Source organism: Lissotriton helveticus, chromosome 1_1 (genome assembly GCF_964261635.1).
Source record: "Lissotriton helveticus chromosome 1_1, aLisHel1.1, whole genome shotgun sequence".
In the NCBI taxonomy this organism is placed as follows: Eukaryota; Metazoa; Chordata; class Amphibia; order Caudata; family Salamandridae; genus Lissotriton; species Lissotriton helveticus.
Genome location: NC_136057.1, coordinates 1,860,540,551 through 1,860,563,268, shown reverse-complemented (window position 1 = coordinate 1,860,563,268; position 22,718 = coordinate 1,860,540,551). Strand labels below are relative to the sequence as shown.

The 22,718-nt window shown below is 46.0% G+C and overlaps 1 protein-coding gene across 2 annotated transcripts in view; it reads right to left on the bottom strand.

Moving 5' to 3' along the window:
- LOC144754038 (flavin-containing monooxygenase 5-like) overlaps positions 1–22,718 on the bottom strand; it is a 289,281-nt gene that overhangs the window by 265,452 nt on the left and 1,111 nt on the right. The window contains exon 1 of one of the 2 annotated variants that reach the window (XM_078641559.1): positions 10,322–10,366. The exons of the other annotated variant lie outside the window; for it this stretch is intronic. The gene's annotated coding sequence lies outside the window, so the exon portion shown is untranslated. Of the gene's footprint in view, positions 1–10,321; positions 10,367–22,718 lie in introns of those variants that run through there. 2 annotated transcript variants of the gene reach the window in all.

Sequence of the window (22,718 nt, the reverse complement as noted above, 5' to 3'; positions counted from 1 at the left end):
GCACTTTCAGAATTGCTTTATTAGCCTTCTTTCTTTCTCAAATGTACTTGAAGGTGTATCATTTGCCCACTCTTTTTTTAAAATTTTCTCGGGGAAGAACCCCCCAGAACCCACCTTACATAGGTCGGGGCTCGCTTGATACGCTTGCTCCCTGCAGTGCACTCCACCGCAACATTTAGGCCCCACTATTTTCAAATTCCACCAGTCGCCACTGGGACTGCTGCATGATTTGTTTCCAAAGCAGGACTTCGCATCGCGGCCCGAATCCTTCCAGGAACCTCTGCTGTGCTACGCACCCCCAACGCAAGCCTCCGCATCACAAATCCCTCGTCAACAGCATTCTTGATGACAGATCAGGAGTCTGCATCACTAACTGCACAGCTTTTTCAGAACCAGCCGGTGCATGATGCATCGTGATGCAGGACTTCTCATTGCAAGCCCTTCCTCCACGGCATCCTAGTCGTGGCGCGGCACCTCAAATCTCAGCTTCGCAGCTCCTAGGAAATGCTGCTGCATGACGCATATTCGAAGTGGAACTCCACAATGCTCTGCAACCAGGGTTTAAGGTACTCTTGTTCAGTGGGCCTAACTGGGTCCCTGTAGCAGGCCTTCACTCCATCATGGCGAGCCTGAATTTATGACTTTGACCGAGTCCGGTGCAGTTAACCCAGCCATCTGCCACATAGTTCTTTTGCTCATCATGCCACCTCAGTTTGGACCCAGCCATATGCAAATCAGTCCAGTCCTAGCTCCTCATGGAATTGGGTTGCGTGGGTTCCGGTTCAGGGTGAACCTGGCTTGGCAGTTCGAGCTGTTAATAAAATTAACAATTAATAGAAGATCTGATGGCAATAGGTTTGGTGGTTGCAATTGGATTAAAACACCTATGGTGATTATGGGGAAATCCAAAAAAGAGTGGGTCTTAAAGATTTCCTGTATGAGGTTCTTTATCTTGGCCCAAAGAGATTTGAAACGTTTATATTTTGGAGCATGTGTTCCATATCTCTCTTGGCTTCATTACATTTCCAACATAGATTTAATTGAAGAAGGCCAAGTTTATGCAGTTTGTCTGGTGTCCAATCCATCCTTTAGTTTGACCAAAAGCAAGTGTGGACTAATGAAGGACTAATGAAGGTGCAATTTTCTCCAAGAATGGCAATTGCCAGTTTGTTTGCCAAGCAGCTTCAGTGATTATGTTGTTGTTTTACTTGTGTATCACATTTTTTTCAGTTGTTGTGTAAGATAATTGTTTCCTAGTTCTAAACAATTAAATATTCTGTATATTGTGTGTCCTGGTTTCTTAAGTTTGTGTAACAAATTAGGAAGGTCAGGGGAGTAATTTCCCTTCAGTTTCTTTGGGCTACATTAAATTTAAGAAATTCTATATCAGGTAGACTGTAGTTGAATCTCAGTGTCGAGAAGGGTATAAGGTCTTCTAGTGAACCTAGTCTTTAATAGGATTGATCCCTTTTGTGGCCTACCTATCTCAGTATATAGTACTATTCTGAATCTTAAAATGTTTATTGGGCCAAATTGCACAAAGGTGGATTTCAGCACCTGGATGGTCATTTTCTTATCACGTTTCGTTTATAGTACTTATAGATTGTGAACGACCCAGTTTATCGTTAGTAGCATGGTTAATTGTTAGTGTAACACACAGCGGTATTGGGTATAGTAGCTGGAATACAATATGTAGCCAAAGTGTTGTATTTAGGCCTGGGAGTAGTTCGCAGAATTTTGCTATGCGGAACTCTGCGAAGTTAGAAAAAAACTCTGCGAAGTTCCACGAGTGGCAGAGTGCAGTGCGAACTGCAGTTTGTGCTGGTATTCTACCGGAGCAGCAGCTCACGAATTTACCATTCGCGCTTGCAAACTTACCGTATGGGATCGCGAGTGAGAAAAAACTCTGCTGCACATCGTGAAGCGGATTTTTCTGCACTCCGTAAACTCCGCAGAGCCCGGAGTGCAGAAAACTACACAAACTCCGCGAACGGAGCGAAGTTCGCCGCCCAGACCTAGTTTTATTAAGTGTGGCAGTATATGCTATCAATCAATGTCTACACCAGGCTCCTTGGGCAGATAAATAAACTAACTGGTATCTTTGGAATAAATGTAATATAATTGAGAGACCGATTTGTTAGAATTTCTCTAATTTTAGTTAGGGTCTTGGTTTTGTTCAGGGTTACTGAGGTTTTTTAGGCTGCATCTGCACCAGGGGGCATATTCACTAATCTTTCACGAAATGCAGGCCAGCAAGCAGAGTTACTACATTGCGTTGTGTGAAAAGGAGAGAGCAGAAATGCTGTATATTTACAAATATATGAAGCATTTCTGCTTTCTCCTTGTGCTGAATCACTGGTGCTGCCTAGCGCGGATGCATGCAGAATTGCACCATGGTACAAGGGTGTCTGCATTACTGGCAGGATTGTTTTTATGCAGGAAGGGACAACTTCCTGCACAAAAACAAGCCAAAGAGGAAGTAACAAGAAGAAATAAGGATAGTTCTCCTCATTATGTCACACTAGGGAAGGCATAGCATTTTGATGCATTCCCAGGTTTAATAGCTTAAGTAAATCTTGGAATGCACCAAAATCCATGTGTGGATGCACGGGAACACCCATGCTCAACTCACTCACTACCTCCCACCTTGAAATGTAATGTAACACAGTGCAAGCTGCTGCATTGCGTTGAATTTGTTTACAAAGCCATGCAAGGCAGCGCAAAGCACCCATTGGATCGCTTTGAAAATATTTAAAAGCCTTTGTGTTGTCCTGGTGTTGCCTTGATAAATCTGGGTCCAAATACTTAAATACTTGAGAGGATGTTGTTGCCACTTCAATCCTCAGGATCTCATTATTGTGGAGATTTTTTTCATCAGTGATGGTTGGCATAGCCTTGTCTGCTTCCTCCGTAAAAATGATAACACTGTATGCATATGTCACAACTGAGTATTTACCGAATGGGAATGAGATCCCTTTGATATTACCTTTAGATCTTCAAGAGGATAGCAATGGTCAATGACCAGTAGGAAGAAAAGTGGTGACAAAGGGCACCCTTGTCCTGTGCCTTCTGCCAGTTTAAATGAGGAAGAGAGATGTACCTAAATTCTTCCCTATGCTTCCGGGCTAGAGTACAGAGAAACAATCATGCAGATGAAGTTGTTGCCTAATTTGAATTTTTGGAAGTCAGCCTTTTAGAGGGTCCAAGAAATCTTGTCAAAGGTCATCTCTGAGTCTAATGCTCAGCACAGTGGGGGAGTTCAGAAGTATTGCCTTTCCAATTACAAGACAAAATATCCTAATGTTGACCCCGCCAATAATCCTTTTAAGAAGCCTGTTTGGGGTGGATGAATACGTTTGTGTATGACATTCTCCAAAATGAATATGAGATGGGTTTTGAGTTTATGATTTCAAGATGTTTTTTTTCCATTCTTTGGGATTACCACTATAGTTTATTTTGTTACAGTGTCCGATATCGACCCCGTATCCACCGGTAAATTTAAATCTCCCCTAGAACTATCCCTTTTTTTGTTGGGAAGGTTCATGATAGATTTATCTAGTTACAGACAGAATTTCACTGGGTTGTCAGTAGGAGCATAGACATTTATTAATAATTTCCTTTTTGTTTTTGGGGCTTTTGTAAAAAGCCGTATTCCTTGGTTATCATTTGTGTGGGACGTTATAGAGATAAGGGCTTATACCATCATTTTCCTTTTTGTGAGCTAAGGGAGTCTGCAATGCATGCAGCATTAAACTTGATGTTGTCTCTCGGTTCAAGCTGGTTTCGTGCAACAGGACATGGTTGCATTTTAGTCTATTGCAATAATCAGCTAGCTTTTTCCTTTTAATATGGTGGTTTAGGCATTTTCCATTTAGTGATAACAGTTTGAGGGCATGATCCTTCTTCTTGGGATTTATAATGCCTAGTGGTTGGATACACTAAAATACCTGTGATGAAGTTTAGTGCCGAACAAGTGGATGACGTGAGAACGTGCAAGAGGATGAGGTTGATTTTTGGGACGACTATAAAGCTTTTCTTGTATATACAGATTTGATCCAACATGCTGTCTATGATATGGTTGCTTTAGGTTTAATGAGTACTCCAACATAAGGAGGAGGCATGACCAGTGGTCTTCTGTCTAGGTTAGTGGAATAGGGAAGAGATGGGAAGATCAAAGGAGAAAGGGAAGAACAGAAGAATACAGAACATGCATCCCACCAGAACCCCACCCCAAACGCCCATACTGAGGTGAAGAACTGTTCACCTTCCCACCGACATTACTCAAAACGTGTTGAGCCAGAAACTGTCTCGGGAAATGCCACATCTGGCCGACAATGGCATGTGAAAGTAATATAAGACAAAGCATTACCATACAATTATTTTTGTGGGAACATAAACAATCGGGAACTTTAAACTTTCATGCATAATCCTAAACAGTATAATAACAGAAGAGTCCTATCATATGCATCATAACATTATATATGATAACAACATATATTGAGATTCACATAACAAAAAATATTATGAGATTCAAAGCATCCTTTTCATATTGTAAGCATGGAGGGCCAATCTTACTGTGAAGTGTTGGCCACTGAAAGATCTTGTGGGCTTTTAGAAATATACATGCCTGAATAATTGCTAGCTTATTGCTGAAATATTGAAGAGGTACACTTACTAATAAACCTGTGTTTATTTAGGTATACAACATATGAAGGTCTATTGTTTAGGGATCGAATAGATGGTGAGTATCTATTGCAGTGCTGCTAAGCTATTATAGGATTAAATGTATAAAGCTATAGTCAGCCTATTTTTGTGTTAAAATTAGGTTGTAGTGGTGTTAGCTGAGTGGAGGTTTGTAAATGGTGTCATGATGGGAGTCTGTGCTATCAATCAATGTCTACAACTGGTATTGTCTAACACATTAAGACTAGATAGCGCCCATGTGACCCATATCACACATGAGATTCCCGGTGTGTCAGAGTGAGGTGGATCAGGCTGCAAATGTCCTCCTGTGTAAGAGATTTTTTAAGGAAGTTATCGGTAGATTTGCTATCCTATTTCCAAGTTACCTGGAAATGTGTGTGACTCTGCAGGGCAGCCGCAGTCTGTGCAGGTAACAGCGGTGGGGCCGGGTGGAGGGGATTCCGACGGACGATGACCAAGGAAAATGAATTATTTATTTAATTTCCCCTAAGCATTGTCCCTCAAAATCTCCCCACAACCGGCCCCACTGCCCCACCGATGTTACCTGCATGGACCGCGGCTGCTGCAGGGTACTCCATTTGGGGATTATTCTGCTACGCCTTTAGATGAGTAAGGTCTCCCATCACAGTCATTTGAGGCTGATGTTGGGACAGGCGCAGTTTATCGAGGAGTTTCTGTCTTGGTTAGGCATATAGAAACCCAGATGTCCTATTCTGCATCAATTAGCCACAGATCTTTCGTAGCTATGAGACTATTTATACACACATTTTGGCAGTATCATTTCAAGAGCCGATGCCTTGTTCAACTAGGGGACTTGTGTTCAGTATCCATTGCTGTATGGATTGAACAGGCGATGTAGGTTTGTGGGTCAGTAGGCTCAGTAAAGATCAGGGCCTCTTTGCATTTATGCGACATTTTGAACTTTGCATGGCCCATGAATGAGAATGGTATAAGCAAATCCTTCAGCAATTATCTGAGGTCTAGGACTCCTTTCCTGTGGGATTCTGTTTCCTTGAGTAGTCTTGTGCTATGCTAATCTTACATCCATTCCATTGTATATGATGGACTTTTTTTCATGTGAAAAAGGATGGCTTCCCTGTGGTGATAGTACAGTCTTGGCTGTCTTGCTGTGCTCATTGAGGGGTTAAACCCAGATGGTATCCTCTGTGCTCTTTCAATTTCAAACTAGTGGTTGAATGCAATTCCCAGAGTGTTTGGAATCCATGCTTCTAAGAATTATGTGCAAGAGTTAGCTTCTGGGAGACAAAATGGACTTCAGTCTTCCAGATCTATAACCTCTTAGTTAATGCTGTGACTTTGGATCTTAAGGCTGTGGCTTGCTTCTTAGAGTTCAAATGATTGTCTTCTAATGTACTTATTCTGGATTCAGCTTCTGTAAACTTTTCGGACAGATCTTTAAAATCCTTTCGTAGTGCCTGGATTTCATTTTGCATAATAATTGTGTTTGTTTAAATTCCTTGCTTTAGATCCTGGAGGTCAACTACGTACTTTTAGAATTAATTTTATATTTGCCTGGAATCCATTTTAGGCTTGACTTGACAGTCCAGTATAGGTGGATCTGCCTTTGATCTTTGGTCCTGTTTTGAGCTCCCTGGCCTTTTTTGGTTCCTCTCCTTCCTTTTCTCTCGATTCTGCCATTCAGCAAGTTATTCTTTACTATCAGAGATATTCATCATTTGTGGTTTGAGATAGTTAAGCAGTTCGTGTTAGATATAGATGAGTTAAGCATGCACTGAAGACGATAACCAAAGATTTTGTGATATGGAAGTCAATATATTTATTTGCTTGAGTATAGCGGCAAGTATCGCCTAGTTTGGTTAGCTCTCAAATCGCAGTTATCTAGAATGAAGTTCCTTCTTAGAAGGAGTAGAGCTGTTGTTATTGCACTGTGCTGCAGTAGATTACATTTTAGGGTGGTAGGAAGTTACTTAGGGAGCAGAAATGGACATCTGTAGCCTTTACTGTGGTCCAAGGTAGGATCGTATTCCCTTAATTGTCAGAAAGTGAATTGCAAATAGTGCTGCAGGCATATAACATATTGCTTAAAATGGGTAGTAAACCAGGCAGTAGCAGATAGCAGACAGCGGTGGCAAGGAGATGTTTCTAGGCTCATTGTTGAGAGAAGGCACTTTGCCAGTTAATGAATCCCACATCTTTGAAGACCTTGATACACTCACACTGATGTGTGCAAAGTAGGGATGCTATATATCTGATCCGGAAAATACATTTCTACAGGTTGCTGTGCACAATGCGGGGTGCAGAGCCACTTGTAGAAGCAGGATCCCGTTGAAGACCCCAGCGATGAGGGTGGGCTTTCTGCGACATCGCTGGTTGGCAGTGAGTTGAAATCAGGTTTGTCATGTGCTCGGGCAATTTTCTGTATTGAGGTTCCCTTACCTATTAATGGGGTGTTTATGTGGTACAATTTTAGTGTGCCTGGCAGACCATCCAGCGGAGCGGAGAGTGGATAAATTGGCTGGGCCTCAGTCTGTGATCCCCAGATTATGTTGCTCTCGACTTCCAGCTACTGGGGATTTTGACAGGTAAGTCAGTGGGTACTCCCATGTCAGATTTGGTAGGAATCTGGTGAGAATCTGTCTCTTTTCTTGGCCGTATGTGGTGGTTATGCTCCATTTTACACAGTGCAGGCACAGAGTGGCAGACTTAAGCAGCCATCTTGTTTGAGCACTAGCCATGCACCGCAAGGATTGATTCCTAAAGCATCTTCAACTCATTCTGCAAAAGAATGAGTGAGTGCCAATCACTTGGCAATATTAATACAAGTTAATTACTCTGCCAGGAACATGCACTATCCTAAATCAAAATAAAATAGTAAAATAGCAATCCACGTTGATCAGTAGATGACTGAGCTCCATCCAGACAGGAAGCTATCAGGCTTACAGAACTGGACAAAAAGGCAGTTGCTTGAAATAACTTTGCAACAAAAGTTGTTTTAGCTGGCAAAGAATACAAGTAATTCTTCCATCGCCAGATACATAGAATGTGTGGCTGATGGTCATTGTCCTGCAAAGAGGTCACTCCAGCGGAAACCGAAATCATGCCTCTTATTAGCGCATGTTATTATAACAAAAATCATGCTTTCATTTCTGTTCTGAGGCCCCCAGCACAGTCTCAAATCCACTAAACTATCAATGTTGTTAATAAATTCTCTAAATTCTCCAGGGACAATGTGCATTATAATGTGAAACCTTTGTTACAAATTTCTCCAGAATTACTTTGATAAGAATGAATGTATTCCATATTATGGTTGTTCCTAAATGTGTATACTAACTATAGCAATTAGCCTGGCCTAGGGTAGCGAAAGGTACACCCTCGAACCCGGCACAAGAGAGACTCCAGGCAGACAACAGGGCTACCAGTTTGCCATTTTAACACTGGAACAAGTAGTGCACAAAGTAGTGTTTTCATTGTGTAATGTTTTTGTAGAGACAAATGTCTCAATGTCAAAGTTATGCTGCTTTTGACAAATCCAGGCTTAGCTTGGCAGCAGAATAAGGTTTCTCAAGCATTTTGATGGCAAACTACACTAGATGTAATGTAATGTGTAATGTAATGTGTGTATACTTGTAAGCGCACTATCACCTGAAAGGTATCTTGGTGCTGTATACCGCTGTGGAACCCTTCCTGGCTTTCCCTGTGAGATGCCCCTTTACTGGGCACCTCCAAGGTGAGGCCAGGCATCCTAGCGCTTTAGGCGCCGTTGTGGAGATTAAGCAAGCTATTGCCCAGAGTTGCAGAGTGGGACCCATGATTTGAGTAGGCACCTAGGCGAGAATTATCGAGTCCGTGGACATTGATCCCAAGACCCTGCCGCGGGCCAGACCTCTGCCTCAGGGTCTGCTGCTCTAATCAGTGAGCCACACTTCTCCTTGTAAGATGCAGGACACAGTGGTGCCATGCCTACACAAGAGGAGCACTGAAACCATCCCAGAGAAAAACCAAACCAACCATAGGTTGAATTAAATTCTACGTCAATCTTACAATGAACTCTGAGAAATGGATCATAGAGGAGTTTGCTTTAGGCGGAAGAGGTATGACTCTGGTTAGACATAAATTATATGTTCAGGCTTCAATCATGAGCCATCTCTCAATCTACCCTTAAGTCAGGCACGACCCAAATTAGCTATCCCTTGGGTGACAATGCTCCATCACCAAAAGACAGAGTCACAACGCATCATTTCTGCTCGATTTCTCCTAAAGTCGCCACCAGCCCTGTGTTTAGTGCCTGAGGGCACCCATTATATTGAAACCTACATATATGCAAGTTATAAGTTACGTTGTTACTTAAAAGCTAGGAATGCGCTCAGGCATCTTCGCGTAGAACTGAGAGTTTGACCCCATAGTGTGTGTTTGTGTACACACCACACATCTCTGCAATAGGTATGTAAAACCCTTTATTATCTCGCATCCATTGAAATCTGTGACGTGCACCTTACGTACAGGTTCCTGCGGCACAAACTCAACCCCAAGAGCTCATTGTGAAACTGGAAGTTGTAATCACAAATAATTCGTAATTTGCTTAACTCAGCGAGCTACCTACACATAGCAACTTAGGGTCATTACTTACACACTGGTGCGCTTTGTGTTTTATTAGGTGTTTTATTACATTTTGTTATTTTTATCCATATCCATCACTATTTACTTTGTGTGCTGAGAAAAAAAAACAATGCTCCAGCTTCTCTATTTTCAAATTTAATTGATAAATGCACACCCTCCCCTGGAGGACTGCAGGTTTTTAATGTTACAAGTATCCAGCAATTTGCAACAGCCCTGATCTCATAGCATTGGAGTTTTAATAAGCAAGTATGTACCTGTAGCTTGTAAACTGCATATGGAAATCTCTCTTGCTTTAATACCCTGCACTCTCCCTGTGCACATTCATGATTGACAGCACGGAGAACCACTAAAATAGGATACAAACTGCCGTCTTTCTCCGTTTTTAAAAATAAATAGAGACATGAAATGGAAGGTCCCCGTCTGTTATGTATGGAAAGCAATAAAAAGGGGAAACTGTGAGCTTTCCTCATAACTCTATACAGTACTATCACTTGGGTGTGCACACCTGACAGACACATTTCGTAGGCCACGCTTTAAAGTGAATTACTGTAAGGTGGTTAATAACAGGTGATAGTAATTACCAACTCACCATTCGCACAGATCAACCTAAGGAGGACGAGCTACTCGTTCGAGCCAGGAATCGAACTTGTAGGCTACAGGAGAGGATGTGGCCTAGGCTAGAGCGGTGGACCTCGAAGCTGGGAAACAGGGTTCGAATCTCGGCAGGGACGCTCAACATCCGGTGGTTCTAGCAAATCGCTTAATCTATCCGTGTCTAGCAAAATGAATGTGTCCATCTGTGATGCAACTGATGTTTGCCTAAAGCGCTCTGATACCTGCGGGTCGAGTTCGCGCTATATAAGGGTGCAATAAAAGAGATGGGAGCACATTTACAGGCGTTGCGCCATTGGTACGCCCCCTTTTTCCAGGGGCTTGTAAATAAGCCCCCAAAGTATTCCCTGAATCGACGGTAAATAGATAAATTCTGAGGTTTATTCAGGGCAGCCAGAATACTTACTGCGTTTGAAGAGAAGTCCTATGCACTGAGAGAAGCTCGCCTTCTTCCACAAGACATTGCGTTTTCGCTGTTCCTTATGCAAGAAGGAGTAAATGATTCACTCGGTAGGTCCAAACGTCGCAGACCTCGGACTGCAGAAAATTTGCTTTTGCAATATTTTTGTTTGTTGTACGACAGGGTAAGGAGCAGACGGGGTTTATGTGAGTCCCATACCACCTAAGGGGTTTTGTCGAGAGCCAAATATGGATCAGGAAAATAAAGAGAGGTAACAACAGATACCTCGGCCACACACCTCTGTGCGTGTAAAAGAAGTGTTGAATTGTGAGTGGGTGCAAGCTAAATAGACGCATTATCGCCTCCAGGTGTCAAACACTGGACCAACAAGGTGGTTCAGAGAAAAATGAGTGGCGGCGCTACCTGCATATCTGACGTGGAATGATTAACGAGGTTTGACAATGGCCTTCATTTTTACATAAGTACATTTAATAGCAATTTAATAATTACAGACCTATATCACACCGCCAATGATAATTATTGAAAAATGTGTGCCGACTCAACCCTCAGAGGCTTATTTACAAGCCACTTGTGCCACCAGTGCGCCACTTTTCCCCATATTAAAAGTGACGTACAGCTGGCACAAGGGGCTTGTAAATAAGCCCCTCAGTGTTTACAGAAAAGGCAAATATTTTTCCTACCTATTGACAGATTTTCGCAAGGGCTAAGGTACTGTAATGGCTACCGTACATTTGTTGATGAGGTTAACTGCATGTTGAGATCCTTGGTGCTTGCATGGGATTCACAAGCACAGTTCTAAGCTCATTCACTGGGGCATAGCTTTGGGGTGGGTGTGTGGGGTGTGACACCCCCAAATAATTGCATTCTTTGCTTGTTGAGTTGGGTCTGGGGCCCCAAGTTGGGTCTGCGCTGTTTGGGTCGGTTGTTCTCGTGTTGTACCGAGAATAAACCTAAAACAGTGACCTTTGATGTAAAATAGGAGTGAGACATACACACATACATACATCTGGTGGTTGAATTTCAAAATGTGAAACTGGATACCCTGGAATCACTTCCCTTCCCTGCTTGTCCTAATTATGTCATCCTACGCAAACATTGTATTTCACAGCGCTTCCTTTTTAGGTCTTGCTTAGGCACCGCATGTGCTGCATGTGCTGTCTCGAAGAGACATGTTGTATCTAGATATGGGTTTCAAAAAATGGCCATCTTTTTCATTGGTTCCTGTTATTGTCCTTTAGAAATGCTGGCTTTTCATTGGTGAATCCTCTTAGGAGTCCATCCTTTTGTTCCGCCCTGGAGACTACCCCAGCTACATGAATCTTTTCACTATGGGCCATATGTTATCCTTCAGTGCACTACTTTGTAACCATGGGCAGAGAACTCCGCTCTGCCCGCGGAGTGTGCGGAGATTTGCCTACTCCGCAGAGTAGGCAAATCTCCGCACACTCCGCAGCGGAGCAGAGTTGGCCTGCCGCCGGTCTCCACCCCCCTATTAAGATAGGAGTTACCAGTAATTTAAAAAACTAAAAACCACTTACCTCTTTACCATGGCGTTTCCCAGCTGCCCTCTTCCTCGTCATATGGGTTTCTTGCTAGAAATGCACATGCGCAGGCGCGCTTGCATGCGCAGTTCTCTCAAGAAGTACCCGTATGGAGAGGAAGAGGAGGAGGGCAGCCCGGGACGCTGCGGTAAAGAGGTAAGTGGTTTTTAGTTTTTTTAAATGACTGATAACTTAATGGGGGGTGGAAGCGGGCGGCGTAGCGGAGCGCCACAGAGTTTGCTTCCAACTCTGTGGCCATCCGCGTAGCCCCGCTACGCACACTACGCCCAGGGTTACTTTGTTTTTCGCTCTGTCCTTGCTGCTACTCCCAGTTCACTTCATCTCCCGTACCGTTCCAGAACAACACCTCCAGCCCCTCGCAGCTTGTTTGTATTCTGAACAGCTGCTCTTCACTCCGTCTCATGGGCTGCAGCTGCCTCCTTTCTATGCCATCCCCCGTTAATGACGTGAGAAGGAATCTGGACATTTGTTTTAATCAAATACTGCCTTTTAGTAGGTGTTACAGTAGTTCATGTTTGCTGGGTGAGTGTTTCTGTTTCTTGTGCTTTACAAACATTCTTGAACTTTGAGCTAGGCGAACCTCCATATTGAAACCTTAAGTATTATGGAGGCTTCAGTTTTTTTTAGTTGCTTTTATTTCCTGCGGATACTAGAAGGTACATTCCCGGTAACTTGGATACAATCAGATGGTTTCTGTCGATTGTGAGTTCCCTTGTGATTTAAAGGGCTTAACTTGTCCTAGAATTGTTTCCGTTGGCATTTACCGCGAGGCACGAAATACTAAAGGGCAATTGGTGGGGGAAGGGGGAATTGGGAGGCTTTGAAACACTACTTACCCCTTGTCAGCCTCCGTTGTGGGGCTGAACCAGGATGCAAGTATCGTTGGATGTATGGCACTGCTTTCCTCTAAGACTGTCTGAAGTTAATAAAGCCTTAACTGTGGAAAGTGACATTGTTTGTTTTTCCTCGTCAGGTCTTCCCTTTCAAACAGGAGCAGGCTACAAAATCCTGTTCTTCGCTTTCCTCTAAGTGTGGTTTCGGTAGCCTAGTTTGCAGGAAAATAAACTAGCTAAACACTACAAATTTCACGTATAATACATTTTGTTACATTCTGTTTAGTTAATTTATTTGTGCTGCTTAGAATCTTTATGCTTGAGGAAGAGTTGGTATGTGTATGAAGCTTTTAACAATATACGTTCTGAAAAGCTGCTTATTGCAACATATGGTCAAAATATTATAACCGGCCGTTTTGTTATCAATTAAAAACGATACTTAAGACACGAAAATATATGTGGATTGTGATCTAAATATGAAACATTTGAAGCTCATCTGGACGTTATTGCATCCTTAACAAGCATTTGCAATGCAATCGGTCTCGCCTTTGGGACCTTTTATGTATTTAGCTATGCAGCACCCGGGTGCTGAAACATCTACTGTTCTTTCACATGGAGGGAAAGTAAGCACCAAACTGCGTGACCCGCCAGGTATGGGAACACATGGGGAGAAATATTGCCTTTCAGCGGGAAATGGTATAGTCCAAAGCTCTGTTTTTAATATAAAATCAGGGCCTTCGGTGGTCATATCACTGAAAATACAAGATCTGAAAAAAAATATCATTGTCTATGGGTGCTTGGGGAAGACCATTTCTATGGACTGGAATCTAGAAAATGCTAAAGTGATTCTGGTATTTTACACTCCTTTGGTGGTTGTTTTCTATCAAGACAGTAAAATAGAGGCCGTTGAACAGAAAAATAAAAAAAAGAAAGTCTCTCAGCAGAAAGCAATTCTGGTATTTTACTGACCTCTGGTGGTCGTTTTCTATCAAGAGAATTAAATAGAGGTAATTGAACAGAAACAAGTAAGCAGAATCAGACTACTCCTAGGGTTGATCTCCAGAGCCCACAAAGTACATACACATATAGGTATATAATAAGTATGTACTCCGTCGTCTCTTCCGCCTCCCAATTAACCCCAGCCAGAAGGCCCTCACAAACAGACATGCTCTATTTAATCACCCTACAAAGTGCATCTTTTCGCTCCTTCACCCCACAAACCAGCAAGCACTTCTCCTTCCATTGCTTTTTTATTCTTTGCAGTTTATATAGCGCAAATAAAAGTATCATAGCGCTTTAACCAATCGGCTTGCCACTTTCAATTTTCATTACCAATGTTGGATATGTACTTCTTCTTTGTTGGAGGAACTGCTTATAATATGTACACTGCACATTTACTGTCCCAATTATGGAGCAGTGATGCACTCTGTTTATGAATACCTCGAATAAGCAGTGTGGTTTGTTTGGATCGTTTACTGGCAAAGGCCACAGTGGGTCTCACGCTTGAGGCACTTTGCTTCTATATCAAATGTAAAGGTGCTTAAATTGTAATTAAAACAAGTGATGCAAGACTAAATATTCATAGCTATACTTATAGCTGCTTCTCTGGTCTCTTTGATAATTCCACATTCTAAGTCCTCTAGGCAGTGGTGCAGGTGCATCTTTGGTCCTGTCAGCAATTCCTCATTCCAAGCCCTCCAGACAGTGCTGCTAGCTGCTTTTCTTATCCCGTCGGTAATTCCTCATTTTAAGTCCTCTGCACAGTGCTGCAGCTGCTTCTCTGGTCCTAGTGGTAATTCCTCATTCTAAGTCCTCTAGGCAGTGCTTAGTTGAGTCTCTGTTCCCAGTGGTAACTCTTCATTCTAAGTCCTCTAGACAGTGCTACAGCTGTTTTTCTGATCCCAGTGGTAATTCCTCATTCTAAGTTCTCTAGACAGTGCTAAAGCTAATTCTCTAGTCTCATCGGTAATTCCTCATTCTAAGTTCTCTAGACAGTGCTGCAGCTGCTTTTCTGGTCCCAGTGATAATTCCTCATCCTAGTCCTCTAGCCAGTGCTACAGCTCTGTCTCAGTTCATACATCCACTACACTCCAAACCAAAACATATAGGTAAAAGACTTTGCCATTTACAGCGCCAATAGCTCTACCTCTAAAATATGTGAGACCTTTTGCATTGCAAATACTTGTTTATTATCGGTCAAATCAGGTGTCTTGTACAGCGCGACAGCTCACCCACTAGGGTCTCAAGGAGCTGGGGGCAGAAGGGGGGGAGGGACAGTTGATCCGTCGAAGGCACTGTGGTTCAGTCAAAGAGCCAGGTCTTGAGGTCCTTCCTGAATTGAGGCAGTGATGGTAATTGCCTGAGGTGGAGAGGCAGGGTGTTTCAGGTTTTTGCTGTGATATAGGAGAAGGACCTTCCTACGGCTGTGGTCTTGCGGATATGTGGGATGGTGGCCAGGGTCAGTTGGGCAGAGTGGAGGTCTCTGGTGGGTACGTAGAATGCAAAGCGGTGGTTGAGGTACACAGGTCCTGCATCATGTAGGGATTTGTAGGCATGTGTGAGTAGCTTGAAGGTGATTCTTTTGTTGACTGGGAGCCAGAGGAGGTCTCTCAGGTGAACGGTGATGTGGCTGTGGTGGGAGATGTTGAGGATCCGTCTGACAGACATGTTCTGAATGTTCTGCAGTTTCTTGAGGAGTTTCTAAGTGATGCCATCATAGAGTGCGTTGCCGTAGTCGTTTCTGCTGCTGATGAATGAGTGGGCCACCAGTAGTCATCCCAGGTAGGGCGGTGGAGACCATAATGCGGACTTCGGTCTTCTCTAAGTTGAGCTTTAGGCAGCTGTTCTTCATCCAGGTGGCGACAGCCTTCATTCCGTAGTGGAAGTTGTTGTTGGCTGGGGTTAGTTGGTAAGGGAGAGGATCAGCTGGGTGTCGTCGGCATAGGAGACGATGTTGAGTCTGTGGTTCCTGACAATGGCTGTGAGCAGGTCCTTCTAGATGTTGAAGAGAGTACGGCTCAGGGAGGAGCCCTGAGGCACTCCGCAGCTGAATTTTGTGGGTTTAGAGTGGAACAGTGGTAGTTTGACTCACTGTGTTGGGCCGGTGAGTAAGGAGCGTATCCATTCCAGGTCTTTGTTGACGATGCCGATGTCGTGGGGCTTGTGCATAGGGTATTGAAGGACCCCGAGAGGTCCAGGAGGATGAGAGCTGCGATTTTGCCTCAAGGAGGGTGCAGATGTAGTATGTGGCTGTGAGGAGGATGGTCTTGGTACTTTGGCTGCTTCGGAAGCCAGAATAAAAGAGGTCCAGGATGTGGTTCGCTTCGATGAACTCGGAAATGTGGGCATTTATGTCCTTTTCAATGATTTTGGATGTGTGGTGACAGCGGTTTTGAAGGCTGAGTGGTCTTTAGGGGTGTTGCTGCTCCTCCATCTCTTCTTGAGCCATCTACAGGCGCGTCTGGACTCACGAAGGGCGGGAGAGAACCAGCTGGCTTTCTTCGAGTGTTGCTTGCCTGGGGCTTTCTTTAGGGGAGCCAGTGCGTCGGCGCAGTTGGTGATCCATCGGTGGGGGTTGCGTGATGAGGTATTATCGTCCGTGGCTGTCGGTGGTGGGGTTTTGCTGAGGGAGGTGGTGAGCTGTTCTTTGGTGACCTTGTTCCAACTTCTGCAAGGATAGTGGTGGGCATGGTGGTGTGCAGTGTGTTTGGTGAAGGAGAAGTGGACGCAGTGATGGTCAGCCCAAAGAAACTTCAAGGTGTGGCTGAAGGTGATGTTGTAGCTGGCGGAGAAGATGAGGCTGAGTGTGTGGCCTGCGCAGTGGGTTGTGGAGGTGACCAATTGTTTGAGTCCGAGGGTTGCGAGGTTCTCCAGCAGGGATGAGGTGCTCTTGTCCTTGGAGCTGTCCAAGTGAAAGTTGAAGTCACCAAGGAAGATGTAGTCGGTGGAGGCAAGAGCGTGGGTGCGATGAAGTTGATGATGGAGTCACTGAAGGGTGGATGGGGTCTGGGGGGTCTGTAGATGAGGGTGCAACTGAGGGTGGTGTTTGGGCCGGTCTGGACTTGAAAGTGAAGGTGCTCCATGTTAGTTGAGTGGTAGTCCCAGTGGGTGGTGAGGCAGAGGGTGCTTTCATGTATGATGGTGATGCCTCCCCCCGGTTTGCTAATGTTGTCCTTTCGAACGATCTTGTACTTTTATCGCCCCATTCACAAGCGGTGTTAACAGCCCATAGCACCAGTTTACCTGCAATAGCAGCCGCAAAAAACATCTCCACAGATGAGCCCTGCAACTATCGCTAATGAGATGCAGAGTAAACGTTCCCATGCAAAAAGCCGCAACAATACCACTCCGCAACATTCTCAATGACCAGCCAGATCGGCGATAAGATCACAAAACAGGGGATGAGGCACGTTAGCAGCAGGAAACTAACACCTGCTCTGACCTGGTGTAAAGTCGGACCACAGCCTGCACCAGAAAAGGGAGCCCAGCCCAGAGCCACACCTGAAGAACAAAAGATGTCATGGAGCCACTGAACACGCAGCTCAGAGCCCCAAGAGGGCCACAACACCCACCGCCACCACCCCCAGGAACACCCCCCCGACCAACACGAGGCAGCGCAGACAAAGTCCGCGATCCTCCCAAAATGCACCAACCTCACAGACCCAACACCAGAGGATGTCATAGGCCACCACAGGCCCAAACGATCAACCCAACTCCCTATCCTGACCGCCATTGCACACTAGCTGACGGTTCCAACACAGAGGACAACCAACATCCCTTCTCAGCCCAAGCTGCTGGCCGTGATGCACCTGTTGGCCACTGGTACCCTCCAACCAACATCCCCATGAGTCGGAAGAGTGGCACAGCCAGGACAGTCCAAGTCCCCCACCATCAGCTTGATACCCCACCATTTAAACCTCCCCCACACTGCACAGGGACAGCCGGAGACCAAGCAAGGCGTCAACAACACAGCTGTGTTCCCGGACGTGTCAGAGGGCAATTGACTGCACACATGTCCTACTTGTGCCCCCTGGCAACACTGCACACAATAAGTGCAACACAAAGCGCACGGTTCCCACCAATGTCCAGTCAATATTGGACCACTGATGAATCCCTTCCAACGTCGCCGCCAAACCGGCAGGCAGTGTGCATGAGCCCTACACCTGCCGACAGTCCATCATCAACCTGCGCTACCAGGAAGGCACACACTGAAATGCACAGCTCGTTGGCTAATACCAAATGAACACACCACACACCTCGACTTCACAATCATGCAACTCACAACACAGGAAATGCACACATCACAAGTTCACAAACAACATGCACACCCACCAGACAAGACAGAACAACTTACTGTGGAAACCTGGGCCAGCCATGTACATTAGCCATCAACGGCATGGTACCTCAGCACACAATAGCAGGATGTGGGAATAGGTGGGGACCAGGCATGTGCGAAGGAGGCAAGTGACCCAGGAATGAGAATGTACACAATGCCAAGTGTGGCATGGATGTGATGGCCACACTGCAGTATGCAGACCACACACATATCCATGTCGACACACACCGCTGGTGTATGGAGTGTAGTGACTGTGGACGCAACCATATCACCCCAGCCAGTGGGGAGGAACTCGGAAATGTAGCTTGTTACGTCCCCCCATAAGCGTGAGCGGAGTGGGCTGGCCTGGCATACCCCAGGTCAGCGTAGGGGTGTGAATAAAAGGCACGTAGCTCTGGGTGTGGTTCTCTTACGGAATGCCCAACGTCTATGCCAGGGCATCACCTCTCACCCCGCCATGAGGCCGATGCTGTCACCAAGAGCGGAGTTGCCTGCGATCTTGTGCACCTGCTGCACCCCGGGACACTGGTCCCCTAACCAGGCCTTCCCGCGACTGCGCACCCAGGCCTCAATGCCCACCTGCAGACACCGGCGTGTGTCAAAGAGGGCCCACCACGTGCTAGTGCAAGCTCCAGGCCCCAGGCCCGCGACCCTGACAACCTGCCACAACCATCACGGCCTCCGCGACACAGGCCCGCAGTACTCCTTTCTCGTTGACGTACTCTACCGGCTGTCACGGCGGACTAGTAGGTCACACATTTGGAACCGAGTCTTGATTACACCATGGCAGAGAACATTAATTATGGCAGAGTTTAAATCACTATACTCCCTTCAATGTGGTGCCACCAAGCCTGTGCATAGCATTACAATCGCGTGTGGATGATCATTATAACGTAGGTGATCGAACACTACAGACAACTGCCCTGGTGTCACTAACTCTGTGCATCGCGAGCCAACGACACATGGCTGTGGGCCCCTGCTGGTTGCTGCCTACGGCCCACACTGCGGTCCAGTAGGTCACAGAGTCTTGATTTAGCAATGGCGGAGTTCATATCAGTGTACCGGCATCATCGCAGACAACATCCCCTCTCAGCCTCGGTGCCGCTAAGTCTGTTCCCCAACATTCATGGACACTCACTGGTTGTACATTGGTGGCGTCTAAGTCAATGGACTAGGGGGTAGTTCCATCCTCATGTAGCTGGTACCGAATAGGTCCTGGCAACGAGGCTGTCACCGTCCACTCCACCATTAGATGCTTCCAGGTAAGATCAAACCTTCAGCATCATGCCCTGGAGGACACCTTCCACTGTACCCCACACCCCTCCACCACATTCACCTTCAACATAGATGAGGACCCGCCCAGTCGGCGTGGCCCTACCTCAGTGCACCGCAAGTCACCGTCCCATGGCAGGTTGCCTGTGCCAGCCACTGTGCATTTGGGGCCACTATCTCTGTGATGGTCAGGTCCGGGACCCCTTCATCTGAGATATTGGATGACCTCTGAGGCGATGGCCTTGGGGTCATCAGTGCCATGTGTCTGTGGCCCTGCACTATCCGCTGCCTCCGGCATCAACTGCGGCCCACCAGGGCACACACATCAAATCGAGTCCTGACCTGCCTGGACATCGCATCACCGCAGGAGGCACACACCACCACCACCAGGACCACCTCCAACCACCATCTGCCAGAGTCTAAACGGTGGTACTGGCAGACTGATGGAGTTACTCGCACCTGTCATGGATGCCATCTTCTGCCTGATCCCCTGCTCAGCACTCCAGGTGCCACTGACTCAGTGCACCGCAACCCATGTACCTTTACTGATGGAGCTTTGTGCTGTGGAGAGGTTGCGCAGCAATGTCCCCTCAAGCAGTGTGGGAGACCTGCGACGTTTATGAGGGAGATGATGCAGGTCTAACGCACCCCACTGCATCTGCATCAGGAATATCTCAAAGGGACACAATCCTGGACTTATTCTTCACATGAGCGCGCTCAGCTCTAGTGGCCCAACCTCAGTGCACTGCAACTCACGGACACTTCTGTTTGCATATTGGGTGACCCCTGTACTTTCTCCGGCTACCTCCATTTTGGTCAGCAGTTGACCCTGTTATGCTTGTGTTTTCTGTTTCTGTCTCAATGGTGTTCACTGTTCAAGTTGTTGCCAGCACCAACCACTTCGTGCGAACTGGCTTACACTCACCACACACACATCCAGCACAGGTGTCACTGTACATGTGGCCCTGCCAATAAAGTGGCCGGGCACATGTGCCCGTGGCCAGTTCAACATACTATATGTGTGTGTTCCTGTGGTCTTGTTGTATATATGAGGGCCCTACAACATTACATTGTGCTGTGTACAGCGGGCGCAGACATGTAACCGCAGGCAGGGGGTTGGAGCTTGGACATGTAGCTTTGTTGTCACCCACTCAATTCATAAGGGGAGTTGCCGGGGCCATCGCACGCAGAGCCAATGTGGGTGTGTGGCTGCTATTTGCGTGCCACTGGGCGTGGTTCTGTACAGTAAAAGTGCATCTGCATATGTCTCGATGGCAGTGTGGCTCTCCTTTGTGGGGTGTAGGTGGTCCATTAAGGATAATAGACACCAACGTATGGGATCTAGTTCACCTTCCATGGGTTCGGACCCCACCCACATCTCTTCCGCCACCTCCTTTTGGCGTGCTGACACCTGGCATTGAGGTGCCATGTGTGGGTGGGTGAAGTGTTGTGCACCAGCTGTGCTTGTGGGTGCTTCCTGCTGTGTGTTCTGTTGCAGGATCTGTGTTCTCCTCTAAGTAGTTTGGCTGCCCGGGTCCTGGTGGTGGGTTGCGTGGGATGTCCATGGGCTATTGTAGGGCGTCGGTGTCATAGGTGTGGTGGTCCTCTCCGGCATCAAAGATGTGTTGTCTTCTGTGCTCTGCTGGAGGTATTGTGTGCCCCTCTGCAATGTGAAGGGGAGATGCATGCTGGCATTGTGTTGACATGTTTGTTGGTGCATTTTTCATGTTTACATGCAGACTGTGTGACAATGTGCATTGTGACAGTTTGGGGGGTGCTGAATATTGCTGCGGGACAGTGTACATTTGGACTACATGATGGATGTGAGGTTGTACGCGTGCATTTCCCTTTCACAGGTTCCAGCTCTGTCAGATGTAGTAGGCATGTTACTGTGAGTGTGCGGAGCCACTTGTGTCCTCTGTTCTGCAGTGTCAGATTTGCGCATTGTGCCTGGTTGTTGTCAATGTGGGTGTGCTGTTCTTGCTATGTGTGTGTGCTGCAGAGTGCCACGGGGATCATGGACATGATCCAGGGTGATTGTGGGTGTACAGTGTGCTACACCGCGTTGTTCATGTGTGCCATTGTGCCCATCTCCCCCAGTCCCCCGTCCCTGGTCGTTACTCACCCTGTTGATGTTGTGTCAGGTCCTCTCGAGCTGTGTCCGTACTCCCTACTTCTTGCACGGTCTCCACACTGATGACTGTGGCCTCGGTTTCCTCCAGCTCCTCCTGTGGCACAGGACTCCCACCTCCTGTCGCCGTTGCAGCCTTCCTGTTGGCAGCGGGTTTGTGCCTGATTTAGGTTGTCACATCATGCCAGCGCCTCTTGGCCTCCTCGATTGGCCTCCTTTGCACTCCGACTGCATTCCAGGTGGTCTACTTGTGGGACATTTGATGGTAGTGTTCTGTCACCTCCGTGACGCTATTCTGGTTTTGCTGCGGACTGCACCCCGTCTTCCTCTCCCTCTTCTCCTTGGCCGTCCCCGCTGTTCTTTCCTGGTGGTCTGTGGGGGTTGTGGGGTTCGCGTGGGCCTCTGCGCACGGTCAGGGTGCATCCATGTGGCTACGTGCTTTGGATTGTTTCTGGTGTGTTGTTTCTGTGGTTTTTATGGTGCATTTTCCCACCAGACGCGTAGGATTTGCAGGCCGGTTGCTAGTTTTTGATGCTTTTTGTACCGTGATTGGCCTCATTGCAAGATTTTTTGTTTTCGCAATTCGCATTTTTGCGGTGTGGCGTTGATTTTAACACAGACATTTGAAGCGTTATCTGGAGACTATTGCATGGAACTGCCGTGTTGAGAATGCTTGGTTTACACAGCGTAATTTTCCTGCGATAGACTGCAATGTTGAAAGTTGGTTTAAGTAACTTTTGCGATGGTTATCACACATTCTTGAGAATATGCCCCTCAGAAAGCTACTATTGTGTTAATAAAGGTTAAGTAGGGCTAGAGGGCACAGGCTGTTCACCAAAGACTGATTTTATCATTCATTTCATGGAATGAGTTATTGAAATACCATCACAATGTTGCACTATTTTGTTCATAAATCATTTTAATTGCCAGTGCTATGTTTATTTTCACATCTATAAATATTAGCTGAACTAGATTACGACAATGATTTTAAAAAAGTCTTCAAACTACATAGTATTTATTTCTTGTGTGTCCATCGTGGTGAAAGGAGTTTTGGAACTCACTAATTAAACAAATATTCCTATAGTCTTACTAGAAGAATCATTGCCCATAAAACCCCATCCTCATATAATGCATAGGTGATTCGTGGGTTACAGTCCGCCAGATTCTCAGGCTCAAATTATTGAATTGGCTCAGCCTGCGCTTTGCCAGGCGATTAAGGTTTCTATAATTTGCACCTCATTTTGCAGCA